The following is a 25,033-nucleotide window of genomic DNA, read 5'->3' as shown; positions in this document are numbered from 1 at the left end:
TGCAGCCTTAGTTCCTTGTCCTCTTAGTCCCTTGTCTTAGTTTCCCAGTTAACACAATATTTTATGCTCACATGCCTCATATTAAAAATTGTTTATAGCATCAAATAAAAACATGCATAAAGCATCTTAGCATTTGTGTAAATGTAATCAAGCAGTTGTAATATGGAAAGTCTGTATCCAAATGAAAGTGTTTGCAAATATGCATCTGAGGAAGAACTTGCATAATCCTTAGCACTGCAAACACTGGTGGTTGATGCCCCCTAAGAAGTACAGTTTTACACTTATTTATGTTTTTCTAATTGTTGTAGAAACACAAAATGCTTATATATGGATATTTTAGGGGAGGTTTGGTCTTTGTTTCTTGGGCTTTTTTCTTGGGTTTGGGGTTGGGTTTTTTGAGGTTTAAATTGGCTTCATTTTTCTTGCTGAAAGAAAAGACAGTTTATAATTCTAACAGTATATCTGGTGCATCACCCTCTTCTCAATAATTCAGTGTTAACAGGATCCTAAAGTTCTTTCTCATCACCAGGTACTTGCCAAAGGTTCACCCATCTTAAAAAGTTCTTATGATAATCTCCACAAAACCACTATGTTGTACATGAAGGCTGTGTGGTTCTTTTCTGATAAGATGCCCTTGTTGATTTATTTGCTTATTGTCAACATGATTTCTGGATTCCCTGCCTGCTGCAGAGTGTGATTTGTAATTAAGGATGCCTTGTATGAAGTAATCTACAGAAAGCACCATGGTAACCAAGAGACAATTATTTTAAGGTCAGGTGTGAAAAAATACATACCACAAACTGTTCATTCCAAAATTGCATTTGGGATTCTCTGTAATCTCATGTTATCGTAAGAAACGTGGCATTAAGGCTAAGGAGAACCTGTGGTCTTTGGCACTTGTGTTCTGTCTTAGGTTGGTGGAAAGAGATCCCCACTTAAAGCTTTTATATGACTCCACAAACCCAATCTGGTTGACCCCAGTACTGCATGAGGAGGTGCTAACGCAGTACTAATTCCCTAGCAAATAAGAATATTTCAAAATAGTTGCATTTAAAAATACATTTGCTCGCACATTTCCATCAGTTGCAGGATAGAGAAGTCTGATACAAGTTCACTCCAGATGTTTTCCTTTTTCTGTGAATATTTATGGGTTTGCTTGCAGAAGGAGCAGCACTTAAACAAACACCTTTCTGTCCTTACACCCTCTAACGTGTTTTGTTTTGGAAAAATGCAGTGTACACATGAATGTTTGAAAAAAAATGCCCCTCAAGCTTTAGGTTTCTGCCAGACTCCCACTGATAAGCATGGCTCTGCTGGAATTTTCCTGTCCTTTTTGCAAAAGCACTTGCATAGGTAAGATAGCATCTAGTGAACCTCTGGGAAGGGTAAATGCTTATTTGTATAATGCAAAGCAAACAAGGAGATGGAGAAGATATCCTGTGTTTGCAGGAGCAGCATTGGGCAGGGGGTGTTTACTGTAAATGCACAGAGAACTTTTGCCTTGCATATTTATTTAGCAATAATACACCTTCACTTCAGCACTATCCAAAAAGTTAAAGGTCATCATGTGTGGATTCAGTGCTGTGGAGTGAGGTTTGAATACACATTTGTAGTCTTCGTCCATCTGGGAGTCTTCTCAGAACCTCCAGACCTCTGGGTGGGTAGAGTTAAAAGCTGGAGGCAGCTCTAAAGGATATTACTTCTATTTCATCAGTAAGGCTGGATTTGCTAGCAGAGCTGGGAGGTGATACCCCCTTAGAAATACACATCAGGTCATTTGTATCCTGCCTGCAGTGCAAGGTGCATTTCTTCTGCTTGCATTTTTCTAGTGTAAACAAACATAGCAACAAATATAATCGCAAGAAATCCAAGAGCAAGGGAAAAAACGTAGCAAACCAAATAAACTCCCCAAGCCAGCCCCCACACCCAGAGTAAATGAAGATGTACCAGTGCACACACATCTTTTACTTGAGCTGTGCCACCTGCCTGTACCACATAGGAGCCACTGCCGAATGCTCTGCTGGGAGCTGTGCAGAGAGGTGCGGTGTGTAAGACTGGTAAACTTTTTGGATGGTTTCGGATGGGTCGAAGACTCTGTAAGGGATTATATATACATTGTTGCTTTCATGCAGTTTGTTCAGGCTAAGACAAAACCAGGCCCTTCCCTGCAGAAGTGCAATCCCAACCCAGCTGGACTCAGTGACTTGGTAGAAGTCAGAATTTCATCCCATGTGTTTGGGTAAGCACAGAGAGACCCCTGAAAGTCTGAGCTGGTGTGGCAGGGTAGGAAGAATGACTCTGTACCTTGACTACACCTGTTCATAGCCTTAATAGAGGTGCATTTATGGAAAGGTTGCATGATCTTTAGAAGGGTTCCTGAAGAATATTTTCACAGTAGAAACACTATAATGCACTGTAGCAAATGAAAACTGAGATTATGCTGGGCAAAACTCTGTAATTCAGCAAATCACTTATTTCTGTGAATGGGAATGTTTTCCTTCCAACTTCAGGGTACAAAGAATTCTTTTACATGAATTCTGTAAGCTTCAGAATACAACAATGGCAGAAATGTTCTTTTTTATACTATCAGATTTGGATGATTCCCTTTTCAGACAATGCAAAAAGTAAGTTGGCTGCTATTGTCTGCTTCACCTGTCTTACTTTCTTTCTTGATTGTTATTGTTCTTACCCAGAATATCCTACTGCTTGATCAGTGTCCTCATACATGGTTTGTTTTATTATACCTACTTAGAATACTTAAAATAGCTCAGTGGCACTTGAAGAATAAATCTGGAGTTAATTTGATTACAGTGGTTATAAGATGTAGCAATTAAGTGTAATAATTTTTAAATAGTATGATTTTATAAACATTGAATGAACATAATGTAAGCTGCAGATAACTCCTGCAAATTTATAGTAAACAACTTCATTGTTTATTTTGACAAACCTTCTGGAAGCTTGAAATATTAATTTACATTTTTATAGAAGTTGTTCATGCCAGTAAGAAGAGAGAGCGCTGTATGTATTTTAAAGAGTGCACATTTAGTACAAGAGATTGAATGTCTTCGTGAATTTTTTTGAGAAACTATATTAGGTTTCTTAAGCAGGGTATAAAATTTGTTTTGGGATGGCCCTGGTCTTCTTAGTTTGGAATTTCTTCAGTCTTTGTTGTCCAGTAGAGGAATGAAAAATTGTTCAACACAAACCATAACAGCAATCTCAGTGAGAGACATGCAGAATTAAATGTGCTCTGCAAAGTGTCTTTGCTATCGTTTTTGAAATTCAGTAGTGAGATCTGGGCCCTGAGTAGATGGAAAAAGTCATCAGAACAACGTGAAGCTGGGAGAACTTGAGCAAAATGAGAAAGCAGCTCTTGAATCAGAGAAGGCACATATTAATTATTTGGCTTATTTGCTTTGTTCACTTCAGGCTGATTTTTGTAAGCCATCATTCTCCAAAGGGAAAGACAGTAGTCCATTCCCTTCAGGTGACAAGAAGATCCTTTGTTACTGCAGTAATTCTTCACAGTTTTTGAAGCCATGGGCACATGTATAAATAAAAAATGAAGAGCCCTCTAAGAGCTCACACATATAAAGACTGCAGGTAAGCAAACCTTTTTAAATAAAGGTTTTTTTTTAAATAATGAGGCAATAGCAGAGCCTCCTAATTCAGTGCTTCACTGGCTTTCTGTTGAGGCTGGTTCAGTTCCCTTGGGAATTTAAAGCCACTTTTTAACCTGCCTCACTTCTAAAGGCAAACAAGTTAGCTTAAGTTTCAAATGTACACATGTGGCTCAAGCTCCTTTCGCTTCTCCAGAGGGGCACACTAAGAGAAAACAAGGATATGTTACTGCAGCTTCGTTGTTACTTGTTGTTTTACAGTAACTCAATTTCTTGTGGTCATCTGTGTATAACCTTAGTCCAGTGTAGAAGAATTTATTGTAATTAAAAAAAAATCCCATTCAATTCTCATTTTAGTTCAGCCTTTGTACATCTGTTATGGTGCTGTTTCGCTTGTATTGTGTGTCAGTCCTAAGGTCTTAGTCTTTCAACTTCATGTGTTTGTCTGTGATGTCAGCTGGGTAAAAAAACAGGGGATTGACATGGAAGAATTAAACTGGAATGAGACATATTGGTTAGTGTAGATCAAGGATAACACAAATTGTTTTACAGGTAAAAAAATCCTTATTACTGAAAGTTGAGTGCCATAAAATCTACATTACATAGAATTTAAGATTTGATAACCAAAATCTTAATGCACAATTTAAAAATAATTGTAACAGCTTCCAGCTGTCAGACAAGTATGTTTTTGTTTCATGTTGCTGACTCCTTGGTGTCTTCTCAGCTTAACCCATGTCTCATCCCTCCTCATCCCGAGGCAGGGAGGTAAACAGATGTCCCTCTGAATGATGGGCAATAGTAGAAGTCTTCTAGCAAAAGACTATTTTACTTCTGACTTTTACTTCTGACTTCTGCCTAATTTTTTTTTTTTTGCTAAGTTTAAAGTGATAGTTGTAGGAAACAAGAAAAATGTATTGACTATATCAAGTGAAGTAAAAGTAATACATGTTCCTTATCACCTTTACATCAGAGGGCTTTCAAAGCAGCATCTCTGTATTTGAGTTGCTTTATTTTCCCCTCAAATCCACAGTGGCTTTGTCCTCTTGGTGCCTTGGCTGCAAATACAGTCTGTAAAGGCATAAGCCAAAAGGGATCTTGGGGTTCTGTTTGCTTTCTGTCATATACAACAAGCCTAAATTTGGACTTGGGTAGATCACAGTATAAATGAAAAATCAGATTTTTTCCTTCTTTATGTTCTCTGGTTTTGTTGCAATGGGTCATTGAAAGAAAGCCTGGAGGGACATTCTGGAATGCATTTTTCTTCCTCCTGTCTTATTTTGTACATTTGAACTACTTCAGCAATTTCTCTTCTTTTGCTGGACAACTCCTCAGAGAAATTAAAGAATTATTTATTTATGATTATTAGTTTCCTTTCAGCATTTTAAAAAATGTCTTCAATGTTTGAATCACGCCAGCAGGCATCACAAGCAAAATCTGTAGCAAAAAAAAAACAATATATCAAAAATTATGACAAATTCTATCCAAAGAGGAGAAGGGAGGAGAGCTGTTCAGCAACAATAATTAACCAAGTTTCTCCATGCTTCAGATGTCTCTAGAAACCACCTGACAAATTGATGGGGTTTGGGGTATGCCCTGAAGATGGAAAGGTCTGAGCTGTTTCCTGCGTGGCTGAGAAGGAGAGTGGTTAGCTCCTAAGCCTACATGAAAGGCATTTATTTTTATAAACTCCTCATTAGCTATAAAAAATAATCTTAGTCATTAATGTTAATCAAACACTGTCCTCTGAAAAGGCTGGGTATGCTTCCATTTCAGGCAAGTTTCTGCTAGGCAACTTTTCCTCGTGGAACCAGTTGGAGAAATACTGTTCCATTCTTCATTCATTCTGGGCTCTTTGAGTATTTACAGGAAAATATGAGCTCCCCCTGCTCTGCCTTCCTGCAGCAGGCCATCAGTGGAGGCACATCACAAGGAACCATCTCTGTGGTTTTGTGGAACACAAAGCCTGAATTCACTTCATCTTGTCTCCTGATTCAGCCTCATAGCATTTTCCCTTGCACATGAAAGAAGTGGGGTTATGCCTCATTATGAGAGAGTTTCAAGCAAAAGGGTTTTGCCTTCTGGGCTCTTCTACAGTCAGTACCTCTTGATCTCTTTGGTTGATGGCAGCTGCCTAATCACAGTGGGAATAGAAGTATAAACTCAGGGCAGCAAAAGACAGGGGATGCTGGTGAAGACAAAAGAGTTTCATTGTAGCCCATCCCACAGTCTTAGCCAAAAGACAAGATTAGGTTTGGATTGTTGGGGCAGAGGCTGAATTGTACATTCCTGGAGACCTTGGTCTCACCAGAGGTCAAAGATGTTAACAGACCCCCAGAGGACCCTGAATTTCTTCAGCCTTCAGCAGACACTGAGGACAGGCTGCAAGGGATAAAAAATTCTCTGTCATTTCCTTAGAACATCCAGAAGCTGATGTGTGGCCATCACATATTACAAGAAACCAGTATTACTTTAAATCATCTCCTTTGTTCCACCAGTTGTTTCTCCTCCCAAAATCCAGCGTCCCTGTAAGGAGTGCAGCTCTGTTTGCCAGTTATAGAGGACACATAGAGGGTGTCAAAGGCAGATACCCATTTCATAAGGGGCCTTCTGTTTCCTACAGATTGTCTGAGCTGTCAGATGAGCAGGATTCTCTTGTGGTAGCAGCAGAAGCTGCCACTACAGTCCTGGCCCTCAAGGGTCACCTCAGAGATCCTCATTGTTTCTGATCTTCTCATTATTAAAGCAAAAGAAAATAATGTTTCAAATCTTTCTGTTTTATTTCCTTTGAATATCCCCTTCAGATATTGCAGAATAATCTTACCTTTTTGTAGATAAGGCTGTTCCATTGAGAAGGCTGTGGGTGGTGGCTTCCCTGTGCTCCTTTAAGGTCTTGATCTTGGTTTTTTGAAGTTAAATTGCCAGAAAGGACCTTCCCTAGAGAGCACATGCTGGATTTTTTTGCCCTTATACGTCCAAAGAGGTCTGCATGTTCTTTTGAAACCTGAGGGTTTTGTGGTCACAGAACATCAGTTACCCTAATTAAAAGAAGATTTTTCTAATGTCTTTTTATTTTAAACTATGCAAAAATTCTGTGGTGAGATGAGCTAGCTGGAAAAAGCTAAATATGCGTATTGTGCCAGCCTGCAGCCACTTTACATCCAAGCTGGGCTTCCTCTGGCATTTAAGAGTGTTAAACCATCTAAAGGGAGTTGCTCCCATGGTCATGGACCTCCATTTATTTACATGGAAACTGGTCTAAAGTGTCCTGAAATACAGGATTTTTTCTCCCCATAAGACGACCTGAAAAGGATCTTTGCTCCTTGAATCTAAACCCTTGGCATTGCATGGAACCATGTTACTGGAAGCACTGTGACCGGGAGTTTCAGTCTCCATCACTGTCTAAGGAAGCCCTTTCAGAACTCCACTTTTCTGCTGGTGTATTCAATGACATGTCATGACCTTTCCCTATACAGAAAAACCTCATTTTTTGTTTACCCCCATTAGCAGGGAGCAATTATACAACCTCACGCTGTTATCTCTCTCCTGTCAGCTTCCTTGTCATGTGCTCCCTGCAAGATCCAACTTCCATGGTGACAGATTGGACCACGAACTTATTTCCAATGGAAAACAGTTTGCAGCTTTTAGAGCGAGGTTAGACCTGCTAAAAAACACTGCTATTTAGACCTGGTGAGCTCACCAGGAGGATATTAAATAGATTATCTAATCTGTTTGTTTCTCTTTCTCCTGTTGACATCCTGTCAGTTTTGTTGTTAGTCAGAGTTATGAAAAATGGACCTGAAAGGAGCCCACAGCATGTGAACTGCAGCATGTTAAGAAGGTAAGAAAATTGCTCAGGGTGTCCTGCATAGAGATTTCTCTGGATGAAGACAGAAGGAAAAAAATCCACTTGTACCGCTTTGATTGTGCTCTCTTTTAGATTACTACACAGCCAAAAGGTAAAGTGTAACACCTTTAGAACTGTAACTGAGACCAGCACTGTTCCAAAAACAGAAGCAAGGAGAAGCACTTTTGAGATCATTTAGATATATTTCTCTTCCCTATTCGTATTCCTTTCATGTGCAGCAACCAAGCAGACTCATGGCATGTCTGCTGCCAAGATCCAGAATAAAGCCAGGAGAGCTTGCCCAGTGGGGGAAGTATTGTGAGGTCAAGGCGGGTGTGTGTGCACACTCCTGGTACCTCCATGGGCACAATTACAGTCCCACTTGTTTATTCTGTAGCTTAGTCAGTCCTTGAAATGACCACTTTAGGTCCTGCATTCAAAGTGGATCTAAAACCACAGCAATTCAACCCAAGCCAGCACAAGGTGAAAGGCCTTTGAACACATGACCAATACCATGGCAAGCATGAGAGGCTGATATCCCTGATCCATAGATTTGAGGAATTTCTGTTTCCATTTCTGATAAAATGAGTCCCCGCAGTTTGAGTGTAGCCTAATTGAACAGGATCTGAGCTACTGGGTTTTTGCTTGTTTTTTGTAGACTGTTCCAAGGCTGGTCAAGAGAATTTGAACAGTCCTGTTCTTCCCTTTGAGATACAGGGACACAAGGCCATCCTGCTGCTGTTGGCTGGTGTAGGACTTCATGTAATATTGCCTTGATCTCGAGCTGTTAGGGTAGTAGGTGCTACCAGAAGAAAGTGCAGAACGTGGGGAGGGTGTCTGTGTCTATATCCAGACAGATACTCTTAGGAACATACGACCTGACAGCGATCGTTTTGGTTCCATCTGCTTCTGTTCTCCACCCAAACATGCATACTTCTACCAAAGAAATAAAACCTCAAATTACTTGTGTGGTCTGCAGCCGAGCTACCAACAGAACATACATATATATATTGCATGAGCCAAGCCCTACTGTTCCCAGGCAGCTCAGCTTCTTGCCGTCATTTCAATTACAGAGTTTTGTTTTAGTGTGAGATGAGTAAGAATTGTGAGTTTTGGCCCGAGACTGCTTCAGCAGTTATGTGTCATGCTTAATTTTACTGCACAGCAGTTTGCCAGATATACCATATTGGAGACGTGTTGATCTTTGTCGTTTCCAAAACTGACACTTCCTTTTCCAGTCCTGCCTGTTAAACTGTTTTAGTTGGACAACACTGAGCTTTTGAAAAAGGCTGATGCTGCACCCCATTTTGGTGTTGTATTTTAATTCAAGGATTTATTCAAGACTCACATGCCAGTTCAGGTTGCGATTTTTATTTTATTAGTAAACATAGTGATATTGGGATGAAGCCACATTACAAAAACAGATACACCCTTGGCTGATCCAGTGATGGAGAGGCATGCCAAAACTTGTTTTGCTACGCATCAGTTCTTGTTTCTGTGTTGTTTCTAATTTTTATGTGAACATTCTGGCTTTCTCTTTGCTACAGAATTAGTCCTGGTCATATCAGTAGAGCTTGTGCCAGTACAAGCCTCTAGTACAGGCAGTGCCATAATCTGTTTTAAAGCCATTATGAAAGGTCAGAAAAACTGGTGTGAAGGACTTCATTACAGAGTTTTAGGATTAGGGCCATGACCTAGCTGCTGGAATTTCAGTCAGTAGTCTTTCCCAAGTTGGCCAGAACTTGAGGATGTTTTGATTCCTTGCATGCTAAATTATTAATCTCCTCTTAGGTCTCAGGTGGGTCTGGCAGAGCGTGTGATGACAGGAAGAAAACAGGTCTTTCTATAAGCTGTAGCTTGAGATAAATGAAGCAGCTGATGTTGGTCTTTGGCCTTGTTACCTCTGTGCATTGTTCTGTGTATCTGGAATTTTACATAACTGTAGAACCATAGAATGGTTCAGGTTGGAAGGGTCATTAAGGGATCACGCAGTTCCAACTCCCCTGCCATGGGCAGGAACAGCTTCCACTGGACCAGGTTGCTCCAAGCCCCATCCAGCATGGCCTTGAACACTTCAGGGATGAGGCAGCCACAGCCTAGAGTTGTCCATCACATAGGACTTAGTGTAACCCCTCATCTGTCTGGATGTATCTTCACCAGTCATCTTGAAAATGTGCTAAAGAGCAAACGTACAGCTCTTCAAGAAATCAACATGAGGAATTTTCATGCTTATGTGATTTTTACTTGTAAAATGAAACAAGGATAGCCTAATTTCATTTTCTTCTCATTAAGAAAAATTCCATTTTTCTAGAAATTCTTTCTTTATGACATAGATACTTGCATTTATTTGTGATTGTCTCCTTTGGGACTGGGTGAAATCAGTAATTGCCATTGGTTTATGCATCCACTGGGATATGCACATGAAGCTCTGTCTGCTTCTGTGCAGCTCTTGTTGAAATCCAAAACTGCATTTATTTTCAGTGTGAACACAGCCAGAGAGAGAAGTTAATCCCAACATCTTGAATGCAGCATTACCTAAAGGCTGATGATATAGAAATAATTGAAAGTAAGTACAGCAAAGTTGTTGAGATAAATTTTGACATAAAAATGTAGGTTGGTTCATAAAAAGTTGCAGTGACAATAGGTTATAGTGACAGCTTTTCAACAACTGTATAAGCCTCCAGATGGAAGGGAATTTGGCTTAATGAATTATAGGCAGTCTGTGTAACACAAGCTCCTTTTATAGGAGCAGCTCAGAATAAACTTATTCATACTGGCATGTGTTAAATAACATCATTGTTAAAAACATGGGGTCGAAAAAAAACTGAGAAGTGAAGAAATTAAAAAAAAAATCTGTTAATAGCTCAACCTTTGGGCTCCCAAGTAGGGCACTGACTGCTTTGTTTCAGAATGATCTGATAATGAAAGTTGTCACTGGCCAACTGTGGAAGCTCACAGCCTTGTGGTGATGAGGTGACCCTGATGCAGAACCTCCACCTTTGTGCACTTGCTCTGGGTCTGGAGTAGCCTGAGCTGGTTAAGATTGTTACTTACACCTGGGGACAGATAGTCAGAGCTCCTGAGAGCACTTAATTCCCAACCTGTGGCACAGACAGGCCACATGACCTTGGCAAATTACTTAATATCTGCTTTCCCATCCAGAAAATGGTGATGATACTTACCTGCCCCCAGGAGAAGCATTTGGGCTTCATTAAGGATTAGGACATGCTATTAGTTTAGTTAGTTGTGTTGAAATGTGCTCAGTAAGCAAAAGTTATTGTTAAATAATGAATGAGGAGAAATGCTGTCGAAGTAATCCAAAGGACTGAGCCAGTCTGAGAGCAGTATCCGAATAAAATCACATGTGCCATGATGTCAGAGCAGGGGAGTGCGACTGAAAACTAAGAATAAGCAGCAGATGTCAGTGACTCATTAAAATAACAAACTTGTATTTCTAATTTTGTCAGCGTACCGTGGCACTTTCGATAGGATGGATTAACCGCTGATGAGCTTGTAGGATTTTTGACACACGTGGCGGTGAGTTAAGGACATGGCTGTAGTCTTCTGCTGCCTGCCTTGCTGGATCTGTCTGTGGATGGCTTACAAGGCAGGATTCAAATACACAGACTGAGGATTTAGAAATGCAGGAAATTTCTGTGAAGCTGCTAATTGTGGATGTATAAAATTGTTAAATTCTCTGGGTAGAGAGCACTTTATTTTGGTAGCAAGTATTTTTCTAGCAGGTCTGTGACTTTAGGTGGCCTGATTTGCATCTTCCAGCTCCAGCCAGCAGCCATGTCATGGATGGATGCATTTACTGTGGAAGTGGAACCAATACAAAGTATGAGGTATTTTCTTACAGCAATAATCATAAGGATCTGTAATTATTTATCCCACTCCCTGTTTTGTGAGTGCAGAAATCTTAATAGTACTGGCAAAGCAGATGTGTATGTTTTGTCAGCACAACTGTGTATTTTTGATACTCCCTCTCCTCAAACTCTGCAAGGACTCATTTTTCTCAGCATATTTTATACTTAGGAGCACCTGGATCGTTACCCATGCACCTCATGAAGCCTTTTTCTAACTCATTTTCCTAATTAGCAGCCCATCCCTGCCTCGTGTGGATAATAACGCTTTCATCCGTGGATAATAACACTTTCATCCTTGCACAGGTGAAAGGATGCTCTCCACAGCAGCCATTTTTTTTCCCCCTTTGCATCTGTAAAATGGCCTAACTGTATTTTGGGGATGGGTTTTTGTACCAGCCCAGAGCTCTGCCAAGGCACGCTGGAGGTCCTGCCAAAGCCCGTTGTGGAGCGCTGGAAGAGAGAGTCTGGGAGAAGAAGGAGCCGAGTGGCTCTGCCGGCCTTCGCCTGGCCCCAGGCACTGCGGTTCTCCCAGAACACAACAGAGCCTTGTCCAGCCCTGAATGACAAGCAGTTCTATATTAAGGGAAACATGAAAACACAGCTTATTAGAAGCCACAGGGCTGATTGAAAGCGTAATAAATGGCAGCCTACCAACAAAGATTGTTGCTCTGGGTAGATAATCTGATTAGTAAATATTTATTTCATTACAAAGTCCCTTTTATGGTTTGATCCGTGTGCAGTCAACAATTCCAGGTGACCTCTTCAGCATTTTAAATGGGATCTGGAGGTTCTGCTATTTGAACCAGGGATACCATAAACAAATAAAAGTTTCAGTGCTATTGGAGGTAGTGGAATGAAATGCTATAGTATTTATTTAGAGAATAAGTGGCATCTGCTGTTTAGTTAGGCAGTTTGTTTAGTTTGAACTAACTTGTTTAATCTTAAACTTTGAGAAGATACAGAAATATTGCACTTATCTGGGGACAACTGAAAATCATTAACTCCTTCAATTACTGCTGTGTGGACATTAATTTCACTGGTGCCGCTCACTAACAAATCTCATCACCTAATGGTCCGCAAATTGTTTGTACCTGGGTTTTTCAAGCTCTGTAGCAAATGCTTTCTGCCCAGACATGACTGGTGTAATCAGTTATCAGGAAGAAAGAGAAAATACACAAATTTTCATCAGCTTTGCTGGTGCATTATATGTACCAAAGCAAAGCAAACAAATCTGAACATCGTAATAGTAGCATTATACATATATATTGCTCATCATTGTCCTCAGAACTCTTCAATGTAATGTTCAAGGTCTGCAGATATAATAAAAGCATTTTTACTTTGTCCAGCATATCAGATAAAGGAATGCAGATTGAGGAGAATGCAGTACTTTCTCCCACTGGAGGTTGCGGTTTTAGCTTTAAATTCAGAAAATGCTTAAGAGAACCTTATGAAATGTAATAAAGTTCTCTTTCCCTGAGCTCACACTCTCAATCTGAAATTGTATTGAGGGAATTTGGGTTTCAATAGTGTCCTTACGGAGCAGCTATGCTTATTACTTAGATATTAGAGATGCCCTGTTGATGTACAAGCGTTTGAATTCCAAAGGGAAATAAAGTCTGTATTTTCAGCTTATTATTGTACAATATTGTAGGCACTCTGCAGTAAGCGTCTGAAAAAAAACTGTTCTTTTTCCCTTCTAACTTTCACCACCTAACATGCTGTCTTGGCTTTCTACCTCTACTGCAAAAGAAAACATCAGCTTAAATTTCCAATTCCCTAGTAAGAGGTTATGTACATTATAACACTATTATAGCTAATGTAGTTTATGTACTTAATTCTTTGTGCTAACGGTGGTGGCCACAGTCTGAGGTTGTCATGACACCTAGGTGCTCAAGGAAAGAAGTAAAATTACCCAAGAGCAGGCTGAGAAGCAGGTAGCATGTCGTCTCCTCCTTTGTGTATTCCAGCACTGGCTTTTAACATCCTGCTGAGTTTGCCCTGTAAATACAGGGGCATGCCAGTGAGCACACAGCTGTGGGATGGCTCACTCAAAGAAGCAAAAGCAAAACCACGCAGCAGGCACATGGAGAAAGTTGTGGATGCCTCATCCCTGGAAGTTTTCAAGGCCAGGATGGATGGGGCTTGGAGCAATTTGGTCTAGTGTGAGGCATCCCTGCCTACAGCAGGGGGGTTGGAATGAGGTGATTTCTAAGGTGCCGTCCAACCTTATGATGATTTCTGTACTCAGAAGGAGCTGCTCTGGGTAAAAATGCCTTTTCACATCCCTCGCCATCTCTTTTTACCTTGCATTTGCTCCTGCAGCATTGTGGGAATACCTTGCTTACAGCCTGGCTTGTGAATGCCTTTCCAAATCATCCTTTTTGCCACCCATGCAGTAGAAATGGAAAACTGAAAGCTCTCAGCTTTCTCTGCTCTCAGCATGAAACAGAGCATGGAGGGGATGCTCCAGGCCGGCAGCAGCTCCAAGTTAACTGTCAGGTCAACAGGGAAGGCCAGGAGCTGGTCAGTGAGCTCCCAGTGCAGCCGGGGTGATGTGCCCGCCTTTTGTAATGGACAGGGTTATTTATAAATGATACACAGAGGGATTTGGAGGTCTGCAAAGGCAGCGCCAGGGCAGCATCAAAAAATACTTGAAGGTTTTAGTTCAGCCAAGATCACTGGCCATGTTTTCCACAGTCCAAAATAAGCTCCAAAATGAGAGGGAATGAAAGACTCAGTCTCAGAAGAACTTTCTCCACTTGCCGTTGTGCAGCCATTAAAAGAGGGACAAGCAGTGCCATGCAGATATCAGGCGAGCTCCTCTTCTCTGTTTTATTCATTTCTGAGCCCAGCAAGTACAGAAATCTTGCTGCTTCAATAAAAACTTAAGGACAAGATTTGCCCAGCTGAAATGAGGAAGTTTTGGCATTGACTTCAATCAGGATGGGTGGAGCTGTGCGCCCACATGACTTTTGGTTCATGATTCCTATGGGCACCTTCAGCATTTTTGTACATAACTATTCTGCTTTGCATTTCACTATGTTTATTGAAGCTGTATTCTAACTCTAGGTTTTGGGGGGGACTTAGCCCTTGAGGTTTATTTAGGAGTGAAGGAGAAAAGTCACTCTTGTGCTATAATGCCTTTTAGGTCTTCCTGATGTAGCAAGATAGAAGACATGTAATAATTTATTGCCACGTTAAATATTGATTTATCATTTTTCATGGCACATTTATTCAAAGCTTCATGCCATCAGGTTTGCACCATCACCCTGTCTGTGTGCACATGTCCACACATCAATACTCATTGATTCTGGATGTCCTGTCAATTCCTTGAAGTGACACAGAAGTGGATTTGAAAGCGTATATTGGCATTGAAGAATTGCCTGTATCAATCCAAGATTTTTCTCCCAAAGAAAGGAAGAGCCCAGCCAAATAAACAAAAAGTCCTTCTGAGATGTGCAGTCTTTGCTGCTGAAATATTGAAAGGGATTTTTTAACCTAAAGAACAGGTTTTTTGCAAAGCCTGTAGTACACAACTCACACTGCTGGGTTGATGGCTGGAGGTGTGGGGTTTTGTGTGTTTCCACCCTTAGTTTCATGGATTGCTTACGAATAGCAAGGAGGCAGCTCTTCAATTTGAGACTTCATACCCATGGCTGCAACCTTCAGAGCCCTGGAGATGATGAGGCAAGCTGGGAGAGCCTGAGCACACCTGTCAGAGAGAGCAGATTGAGACAACTCAATAGTATCACCTATTCCACTAAAACCTGATGAGCCAATTGTGCTGCATTTCTCCAGCCAAATGTATATGTATGCTTTATGGCTAATAAATACACTGCACAAATTGAAATGGGAGCTAAAATGTCCGGTTCCAAGGGAGTTCATTGTGGAGAGAAAAATTTCCCATGCTCTTTTCCTGGGCTTTAGTTTTCAGTTTTATGGGGTTGAAGAAGTCAGGTTTTTGATAGTGTTGATAGTGTGAATTGTGGGTCCTCTGCAGGTGGTGGTAGATGGCAGGGGCCTGTCCCCACTTCCCCACACATCCCAGCTAGGTCTGGGAGTTACTTTTCAGTGGGTTAACAAAGAGTTTGCTGGAAATAATTTTTCCAATAACTTCTTTCAGAGCAAAGTGAGTGGTCTGACTTGGGTACCAAGGAGTTGATAAGCAATTTCTAGCAGTTGGCAGTTCATCACACCACTGGCCTCTGCATCCTTAAGCAACAGCATGACTTCACATAGCATTTCCTTCCACTCCAGAATGGAAAGGGCTTCCATAAACAAACAGATCCTTGCATGGATCAGGACTCAGGTCTCAATCTCCCTGTAACATTGCCATATGATGCCTTTGCTCTCACCTTCGTCGGCTGGAATTTGAAAAAGCCAAACTCAGACTCAAGAGAGAGGTTGTTGCACTGTAGAGTTTTTAATCCCTAACTGATCAAATTGCTTAATGATTGGGCATCATTAAGCCACTGTGGCCAAGGGGTGATGGAGGGCTCACAAGTGATCCTCCACATGTGCCTTTTCTAAATATAGAGATGTTGATGAAATCCTGGTCTCCAGAGGGTTTCTAGACTGGACAGGGCCTCATGTTCCTGTGTGGTACCCTGTCCATAGCACTCACAGCTTCACAAATAGGAAAGCCTTCCAGCCCATCCCCATGAAGGTCTTGGGGTGGTGTCACCCATGGCACACTTGGCTCATGGGTGACATCAGACCTGAATTGAGCTCCATGATCAGTGTCAGCCACCAATTCATTCATGTCACACTGACTTGTCCAATGTCTTTTTCAATTATGCCCTCTGTTCATATGTCCTTTAAGTAATTTCTTTCCTAACTTCCCACTGTTAACAATTTCATGCTAATATTTTTCATTTTTCCCCATATGTCTACTACCTGCCCATTTTGTGTCCTTTTTACTGTTGAAACTCCTTTGCATTATGTATTCAGTAAGAAATGCCTTGCTGTACGAAATGCCTTCTGCCTGCAAACACCCCCTTTCCCTTAAGACTTCCAGCAATGATCTCTGAAAATATCCACACCACTTCACAGAGAGCTTGTCTCTGGTGTATTCAGATGTCAAACTGTTTGTGTCTCGGCTTGGAGCAGACACTGCCTCATTTGTTTGCAAAGCCCTACTGTGCACATGGGACACTTCTCAATAAATAATAGCACCAGATTTGTCTGCTACATCCTATAGTAAAATTTCAAAATAACCCCAAACTTTTCACAGTTGAGGACTGTCTCTCCTTGCTTTCTTCCCTGCATTTTAAATTATGTTTTTGTTGTGCCTCCATTAAGCTTTTGCAATTGCATTCTTCAGTGTGTGAGAGCTCACCTTGCACAAAATCAGGCTAAAAATCAACTACAGATTCCCTGTGGAGAATCTTCCTGGAAAGGCTGGGATTTCTTCTGATGAAGAAGAAAACGTGGTCCCTAATACCATATTCTTTTTCTAAGCCTGGAGACTGGGTGAAATGGAAGGTGAAGTGAGGAGCAGAAAAAAAGCTGATCCATTTCCTGTGAGCTGAACCCACCATGGATGTGGGGGATCTTACACCATCCCCACAAGGAAGGAAAGGACTTGTTCTCTGACACAGAGCTGGGCCAAACAGGGCTAAACTGAGTTAGCTCCATGTGGCATCCCAGCCTTCTTGCCATGCTCACCTCTGACACGTCCAAACCCCTGGCAGTAGCAGGGCACTGAGCAGCGAGATGGGACTTTGGTCACGGTGCTGTTCGCTTCCTCCTCCCCTCCCACCTGGATCCCTGCTATTTCTTTTCCACTAGCTGAGTTGCACGAAGCATCATGGGGTTTTTTGCCCATTGGGAAAATAAAGCAAAGTGGGGTACTTTAGGTAGCTGTTGCAATTGAGTGGTATTGTGGAAATCATCCAGGCAGTACCAGAAGAGTGTGAGCTGCAGTGGAACCAGACAGCCCTGCTCTGTCCATGAGTCTGCTGCTTTTGGTACAACAGTGTTGGCATTTTCAGGGCAGGTGTGTGTGGAAGCAAACAGGGCTCTGAGGGGGCTTGAAAGAAGGGATGTTGTAAATTTACAGTAGAAGCACTGTGTTACTAGAGGTGCCCACAGGCCTATTTCACCATCCTGCTTTTCTGCCTGTTGTCCCTGCTTTTCTTGAATAAGCAGGATATTTAAATACATGAAAAATTGCTGTCTCCAAGGGACATTGCCTACTTAAAACAACAACTAATCTGTGAGGTGACCAACCAACAACCACCACCTGAGAGTTTTGGGTTTGTTTGTGCTCACGAGTGTGTCTGCACAGCACAGCTGCTTCTCTGCTCAAGAGCCACTAGAGTATTGTAATATTGAGGAATCCTGCTCTTGCCCAGAAGCCGATTGCAAAACAAACCCTTACTGTCCTGACCTGCAATTTGTACAGTGAACGGCTTTAAAATTAAGGCTTGGCAAATAATTGATCCATCTGGTAGACTGCCAAATTGAAAAATATCATCACCAACACCAATTAAATGCTCCTAGATGACTAAACAGCACTGGGTCTATTTCTTCTGATCAGCACAAGAGCTGCAAAATGGAGAGGAAGAAGAAAGTACAAGGAGAATGAGGTTTTACTGTCAAACAAAGGAGTCCGATGCACTCAAGAAAAGGCTTAGTCCTTTATAGAAAAGTGAGGGAGAGAAAGGCAGACTTCACAGAGGGGGACAAGTGCATGGCTGCCCTTTCCCCTGGTAACTCAGCAGTTCAGTTCTGCACCGAGGGTGGCACTGACCAGGGTTGCCATCCCTTTCCTGCCTGGTAGAGCCTGGATCCATTCCCCTGTGAGCAGCCAGCCTTGTGCACCCACTCTGCACCTCCTCCTGCCCCTGCCACGGGTCTGGGCACTCAGACAGCAAGGGGGCCGTCCCCACCATGACATTGCTCACACCTTCGTATTCTCTCTCCTGATGAATAGTGCAGATATTTCCATCCAACAGGCTCCACAAAGTGAAGTGCAGCCACGTGGGAGGTTGGAATTCTTCCTGGAAAGGGGAGGTCTTGATTTGCATCTCCCTCAGAGCTGGGCTACAGCAAGGCTCCCACTGTTTCCCACCTCTCAAGAGGACTATGTTGAAGTTGTTTTCCTTTAATCTCTCTGATTTCACATTAGCTCTGCTGTGCACCAAACACATAAAACATGCTGTACATATACGTGGCATCATACAGCAGTAAGTAGAAATTAATACAAGTCTGCTCTTGTAGCAGATGTTCTTGCAACTCCCCAGAACAGAGCAGTCGGGCATTAAGGAAGAAAGAAAATTAAAATAGGCAGGAATAGCCCACCTGGCTTGATGTTATGCTGAATTTTTGGAGAAGAAAGCAGCAAGAATCTGGGAAATATGGTCAGCGATGGGGCTCTGCCATCAGAGTCCTTTGAGTGAGAAGACCTGACCTCAATCAGAATAAACTGGGAGGCCCCAAAGGATGGGTGACATAGAGCCTTGGCAGTATGTGACATGAGAGAAGGCCAGCAAAGTATCTTGAGCATAAATTGTAGTTGGCACTTCATTAATCTTGAAGCCCTACTTTGGCAGACTGATAATTTTTTTCCGAATAAGATGGACATTAGAAAAATATTTTTTCTGGACTAGATTTTAATTTAGGGACCCATCAACTGTGGCCTTGTCCTTTCTTTTAAAGTAAGGTCACCTCCATGTCCTTAGGCTGTAGAATACATGTCTCTTCCAGATATTCAAGTCTCTGAGGCACAGCTTAATTCGTAAATATCTTCAAGTTTGCCAGTTCTTGTGATTTGATTGCAAGTTTTGCAGTACTGTGTGATTTGGAAAGGGGAAAACCTCAGCTGTGAAACTGTGAAGCTGTGAGGAGACATGTTTGGTTGGTGTTTTTTTTTTTTTTTTCCCTGCTGGCTAATACCAAAGATCTGTTAGAAGTGTCCTGAATGTGAGTAGTTTTTTCTGAAATAAGTAGGAAAGGCAGTTGTATATGCAAAGAAATACATTTCCATGCCTCAGGTTTGGTACCAGGGAGCCCGGTGGACCCATCACATCTGGCTGTGTCACAAGGTCTGAAGCCAAGGCCCCCACTGAGGGTCTGTGCTGTTCTTTCATGTTTAAGGACAGGTGCCCAATTGATTGTATAGATGAATCCAGACTGGGGCTTTTCAGGTTCTTACTGCATTTAACCATTGCCATCTGTCTTCCTCATACAAATTTGCATTTCAGCTCTGTATCTTGATGAGAACAGGTTAGCCACATTTTCTGTTACCTGGGCAGGTAGGAAGTAGACTATTTTCTTTTTTTCCCCAAGAACTGTAGCAGAGTCCTCTGCTGCTTTGCATAAAGTTCCCTGTGCTCAGATGTTTGATTTATCCTGGTCTTTAAGCATTAATAATTTCCTTTTCTCTCATTTATCATCTCTGGCAAAGTTAGAACTCTTCATGCAGATACAGATTGTTCTAATAATAAAAATAGCAGTAAAAATAGGTCTTGGTGCCTCTGCTTGTCCTGCAACAGCTTTTTCTGGCTGGAGAAGTATCTTTCACATACATCAGGGAAGTCCTAAGCTCGGATTTTGGCTGAATAGAGAATGGATGTGAAACATGTTGGAGTGAGTCCAGAGGAGGTCACAAAGATGGTCCAAGGGCTGGAGCACCTCTGCTGTGGAGGCAGGCTGAGAGAGCTAGGTTTGTTCAGCCTAGAGAGGTAAAGGCTCACGGGAACCTTAGAGCATCTTCCAGTACCTGAAGGTACCTAAAGGAAAGCTGGAGAGGGACTTTTTATAAGGATGTAGTGATAGGACAAGGGGGAGTGGCCTTAAGCTAAATGAGTGGAGGTTTAAATTGGATATTGGAAAGAAATTCTTCACTATGAGGGTGATTAGACACCTGAACAGGTTGCCTAGAGAAGCTGTGGATGCCCAAACCCTGTAAGTGTCCAAGGCCAGATTGGATGTGGCTTTGAGCAACTTGGGATAGTGGAACGTGTCCCTGCTCATGGCAGAGAGATTGGAATGAGATGATCTTGAAGGTCTCTTCCTTCCAGGCCAAACCATTCTGTGATCCTGTGGTTCACTTGAGACTGGCCTTTATGTTTAACCTTGGGTTTTTATAGAAGTATGTCAGTTTTCCTTTTCACTTAGTCATTAACCTTTAACAAGAAAAAAAGATAAGGGGAGATTAGAAATCCAAATAGGTGATCTCTGCTGTTCTTTTTTAGACAAGTCTGTGGTATCCTCCACAGGAGATCCAGTGAGCAAGTGAAGCATCATTTCCTCTGTGCTTGCTCTCCTTGGTCTCTTTTCTCCCTGCCTAAAATGAGATTAAAAAATAAACTCCTAAATACTCTTTCTTTGCTGCCTGCATATAGTGTTTCTAAATTTCACTCTTTACATATATTTCTTTCTTCACAGCCTCTCCACTGCTATTTGGTCATTTATGCAGGAAGCCTGTCACCATTGAGACAGAGCCATCGTCCTACAAAGCCATTTTAAAATAGTCTTTTTCTATGAACAGAACAAGAGAGGTTAATGCTGATGACTTCTCCTTTATCTCAGATTTTACGTGTAGATTGTGGTGGGCATTTTATTTATGTGCTTCTACAAAATCAAATAATTTCCCAGCTGTACAACTCTATTAGGCATGAAAAAAATTAGGAAGGTTTATTTTGGGCAGGTTTAGGGTGTGTTTATTCTCACACACTTGAAATACTATAAATATTCACAAGCATTTTTCAAATAACATCAGATCTAATGTATGATATTTAAAGTCACTAAACGTTAGCTCTGTTATTAAACTGATCTTTTGAAAAATACGTTCTTCTCTTGTAATTAATCTCATTAAAAAGTCTTTAGCTGGTATGGAGAAATAATGGATCTTTAATGTTTTGTTTGATATTGAAAGCAAGTTTAATAGTGAGATATTAAAAAGTAGTTTTAATGTGCCACTCAGCACGCATCATGATCACTTGCAATCGATGATTTCTAATCTAAAAGTGATGGAAATTTCATCTTGGGCCAAAAAGGTGCAGGAGAAATGTGCTGAGGGAGGATGGGATGGGTAACTTGGCACCTGAGGGCCAACATCTTCCTGCTCTGAATAGAACAGTCCCAGTGGGAAGCAGCTCATCTTGCATGTCAGTAGTTGGTTGTTCAAGAAGTCACATATCCCAGGCTACCAGTGTGTGGTCCTATTTTATGACATATATACACATGTATTCCCAACTTTTCTTTTTTATGGTAGTTCTCATAATTCATGAAAATGCTAAAAATCCATCATCTGACCTATTCTTGTTTCAAAAGCAGACCTCAAAAGTTTATCTGCAAGCCAAATGAGATTGGCCACTAAATGTCTCTGAAATATCTTGTAATCACTGGAAACAGTTCAGCTGGACCTTATTCAGGCAGACAGATCTTACTCTTCTGTGGATCTTGTTCAAAGAGTTTCCCTATCTATTTTGGGAATGGGAACCACCTCTGACAAATATTCAGAGACCTACAGGATCCTGTTGGAAGAAGACTGTGAGTCAGCCAGCTCCCTAAGGATTTGGTGTTGGCAACTTAAAGACTTTCAGGTTAGGAAAAAAAAAAGAAAAAGAAAGAGAGTGAAGCAAATACATTGTTTAGTAAGAAACCTTTCACCGAGAGTAACTTAAATATACTTCATTGGGGTTTATTGATAAACTAAAAGTCCAACTAATTCTGCTTGCATGCAGAAGGGTGTTGGGCACCCTCTGACAGGTGAGAAGGAAAGGCTGAAGGTGGAATGTTAGGATTTGAATAAGGTTTGTGGTATGGTCACTTGTAACATCTTCTCAAGTAAACCAAGGAAGAGTGGCTGAGCTGAGAGGGCAGCCCAAGACAACCTCAAGACATGGCCTGGCCCATGCCAAGGCTGTCCCCTGTTTGTCTCAGGGGTATTCACGTCTGGATGATCACCTCATGGAGAGGAGAGGAAAGCTTAGAGAATACAGAGGTGACTTTCTGTTGATTGGTTTATCTGTGAGAGGCAATTCTGTACATAGATGTGGAAGTAGAAGGGAAAAAAAAATCAAAATGCACAAACATAAAAGGGGAATTCGCTGGCTGGGAAGCGATACCTGAAATAGGACATTTAGTTAGCTGGTAGGAAAGTCTTGTGACAAATACATCTAAGCACTGAATTGGCTCCTTGGCAAGGTTTTGAATTGTCTTCTCAGGAGACCTTTAAAAACTTGCGGTGATAGGACATTGGCAAACAGCTTTCATATGTAGGAAGGCAGGTTTAGATTAGATGAAGGAAGAAACACTTTAAGGGTGGTGGGGGAATGGCGCAGGCTTCCCAGAGAGGTTGTGGGTTTCCTCTCCCTGTAGATGTTTAAGGCTAGGATGGATGAGGCTTTGAGCAACCTGGTCTAATGGAAGGTGTCCCTGCCCATGGCAGGAGTGTTGGACTAGACGATCTGTAGGGTTCCTTCCAACCCAAACCACTCTATGATTCAATGATAATGAGATGTGTACACTAGAGTCAGGCTGTGTGTGTGGGTACCACCTTTGAGGTGTCCGATTGAGCTCCTTCCAGCTTTCTGCTTGTTCCATTTTCAGATAACACCTCACAGGCTGGGCTCATATCAATATCAACCTGTAATGGGAGAGCGTTGGCACTGCGCAAGCTCAGCGCTGCACCTCCATTCCTGCTGAATTCATCTTCCTTAACTTGTAACCTATTTCTTGACAAATACTGTTTGGATATAAAATAAAGAAATATACCTGACAATAATGATGGAATTTTTGTGCTTGTAGAATTGCTTTGGCAACATCTTTTTCTTCTAACATTTAAGTAGGAAAAGCATTACGAGCTTTCATTTGCAGTTTAGGTAGCAGGGAGTTCAGGTGGAAGAGCCTTTGTTTCATTCCTGCTCATTGCTAAAAAGACATGGGGAAATTGGCGAGAAAACAACCTGCTTAATATTAAGAAATAGAACTGAAAGTGCAAATTTTCTTGGCTGTGTTATAAGCTGGGTTTGGCAAGTCATACAACTCTTCACTTTACATAGCCTCTCTGAGGCTCAGTCTGATCTCTCTTGGGAAGTTTTGGAGTAATGAAGAGAGACAGAACCATGTAAGTGCTAAATATTGCTACTCTGATTTATTCTGTGCACAGTTTTTTTATTTAAGTGCTACATTTTTGTATCTTCCTTAAGAGGATTGCAGGGGTATTTTCTTTCCCCTTTCCCTATAGTTCACAGAAGTTTGTGTAACTAGTTTATTGGTACAAACCGGAATTTGTACAGATTTCCCATTGCTTCTAAATAAATTGCTACACTGCATCATCAACATGTTTGTGAAGAACATACATATGTAGAAACTGCAGGTAGAATGTGTGGAGCCAGGCAGATACCCTGGCCTTGGTGGTGATGCTGAATACTGTGGGCTAAGAAATATTAAGTCACTGCCACAGTGCTGAACACAAAGGGATAACTTCCTCTTTCTTGTGGCACAAAATCAATGTATAGCATCAAGACTGTATATTGACAGCTTGATTATAAAGGACACTGAATATACTTGACCCTGGAATAGCACCAGAATGGAACAGAACAAGACATTTATACAACACCAACAAGGGTAGCATGCATTAAATCCTGCTTGCTATTCTTAGTTACATGAGATATTTTTAAATCTTGTTACCATTGCTCTTTCTTTTTCAGATCTTTTTGCTTTCTGTTTATTTTTCTTTAGCACTTAGGCACTCATGCTTTCTCCACATGTGTAGCTGGCAGTTCAGCTCTGTGACAAAGCTTTGCCACAATGCACCACTCCTTGCTCTCCTGACAGATCTTGCTTAGTTTGTGGGGAGAAGGCACAAGCTGGTCATTGAGACTGGGTGAGAGCCAAATGTTACATGAGTTTTGTCCTTTTGATTTCTTGTAGCAGGAGTGAGGTTGATGCCATGGGGAGATTGGCAGTGTCCACACTCAGACTGGGGTTGGCGGGAGCCACAGCAGCAGAGCCTGTGGGTCTCCATCACCCTGCTGAGCAGTAATTTGTCCTTCTGAGCATAACAGCAAAGGAGCAATCTCTATGGCATTTCTCTCTGCCTTCCTACATATGTTCTCCATCCTGTTTCAGGTGTTATGTCCTCTCTTAACACCAACTGTGAGTTAACTGGGCAAGAGTGCTGGTTATCCTACCCACTTCCAGCTGGAGTATAAGACAGGGGACTAAAATGAAAGACCATAGTAAACATTATGATTCATTTAATCCAAAAAGGACAAAATGCTAAAAATGGCAGCAAGAAAAATCTCTGCCTTCTCTATTTTAACTTGTGGATAGCTGCAGTTACTAAAAGCATTAGGCAGTTGCAAATGAGGGAGAAATTAGTCTGCAGTGTAATTGCTAAAAATGTATTTGGCACTACGAAATTTGTGAGAAGTTCCAGTTTTCACAGGAGAGTGTAACCTCCTGCTTGTGAATCACTTCTGTGGCTTTGCTTCCTACCTCATTACTGCATGACCCTGAGCATTGCAAAACTTGATCTCTCTTTTGCCACAGAATAAACCACAGTGACATGATCTGCCACCTCTCCTTGACGTGTTCTGCTTCCAGTTACTGTTTCCTCTGTCATTTCATTGCTGGCATAGTTCTCATAATACTGTTATCTCTGTTTCATTGTTGTTGCCCTTATTTTCCTTTGGCAGTGAGCACAAATTTCAAAGAAATGAAAGCTATCTCAGCTGTTTCCC

The 25,033-nt window shown here is 41.5% G+C and overlaps 1 protein-coding gene and 1 long non-coding RNA gene across 5 annotated transcripts in view; both read left to right on the top strand.

Moving 5' to 3' along the window:
* The window catches only part of KLHL29 (kelch like family member 29), a 390,113-nt gene that overhangs the window by 190,130 nt on the left and 174,950 nt on the right, over positions 1 to 25,033 (top strand). The gene's annotated exons all lie outside the window — the stretch shown is intronic.
* LOC137471991 (uncharacterized) lies at positions 7,846 to 12,379 on the top strand. The gene is made up of 4 exons (XR_010997949.1): positions 7,846 to 7,947; positions 9,946 to 10,030; positions 10,932 to 11,001; positions 11,222 to 12,379. It is a non-coding gene; the product is annotated as an uncharacterized lncRNA (long non-coding RNA).

Source organism: Anomalospiza imberbis, chromosome 3 (genome assembly GCF_031753505.1).
Source record: "Anomalospiza imberbis isolate Cuckoo-Finch-1a 21T00152 chromosome 3, ASM3175350v1, whole genome shotgun sequence".
NCBI lineage: Eukaryota > Metazoa > Chordata > Aves > Passeriformes > Viduidae > Anomalospiza > Anomalospiza imberbis.
Note: the sequence above shows the minus strand (reverse complement) of the source record. Positions and strands in the feature narration are given on the sequence as shown.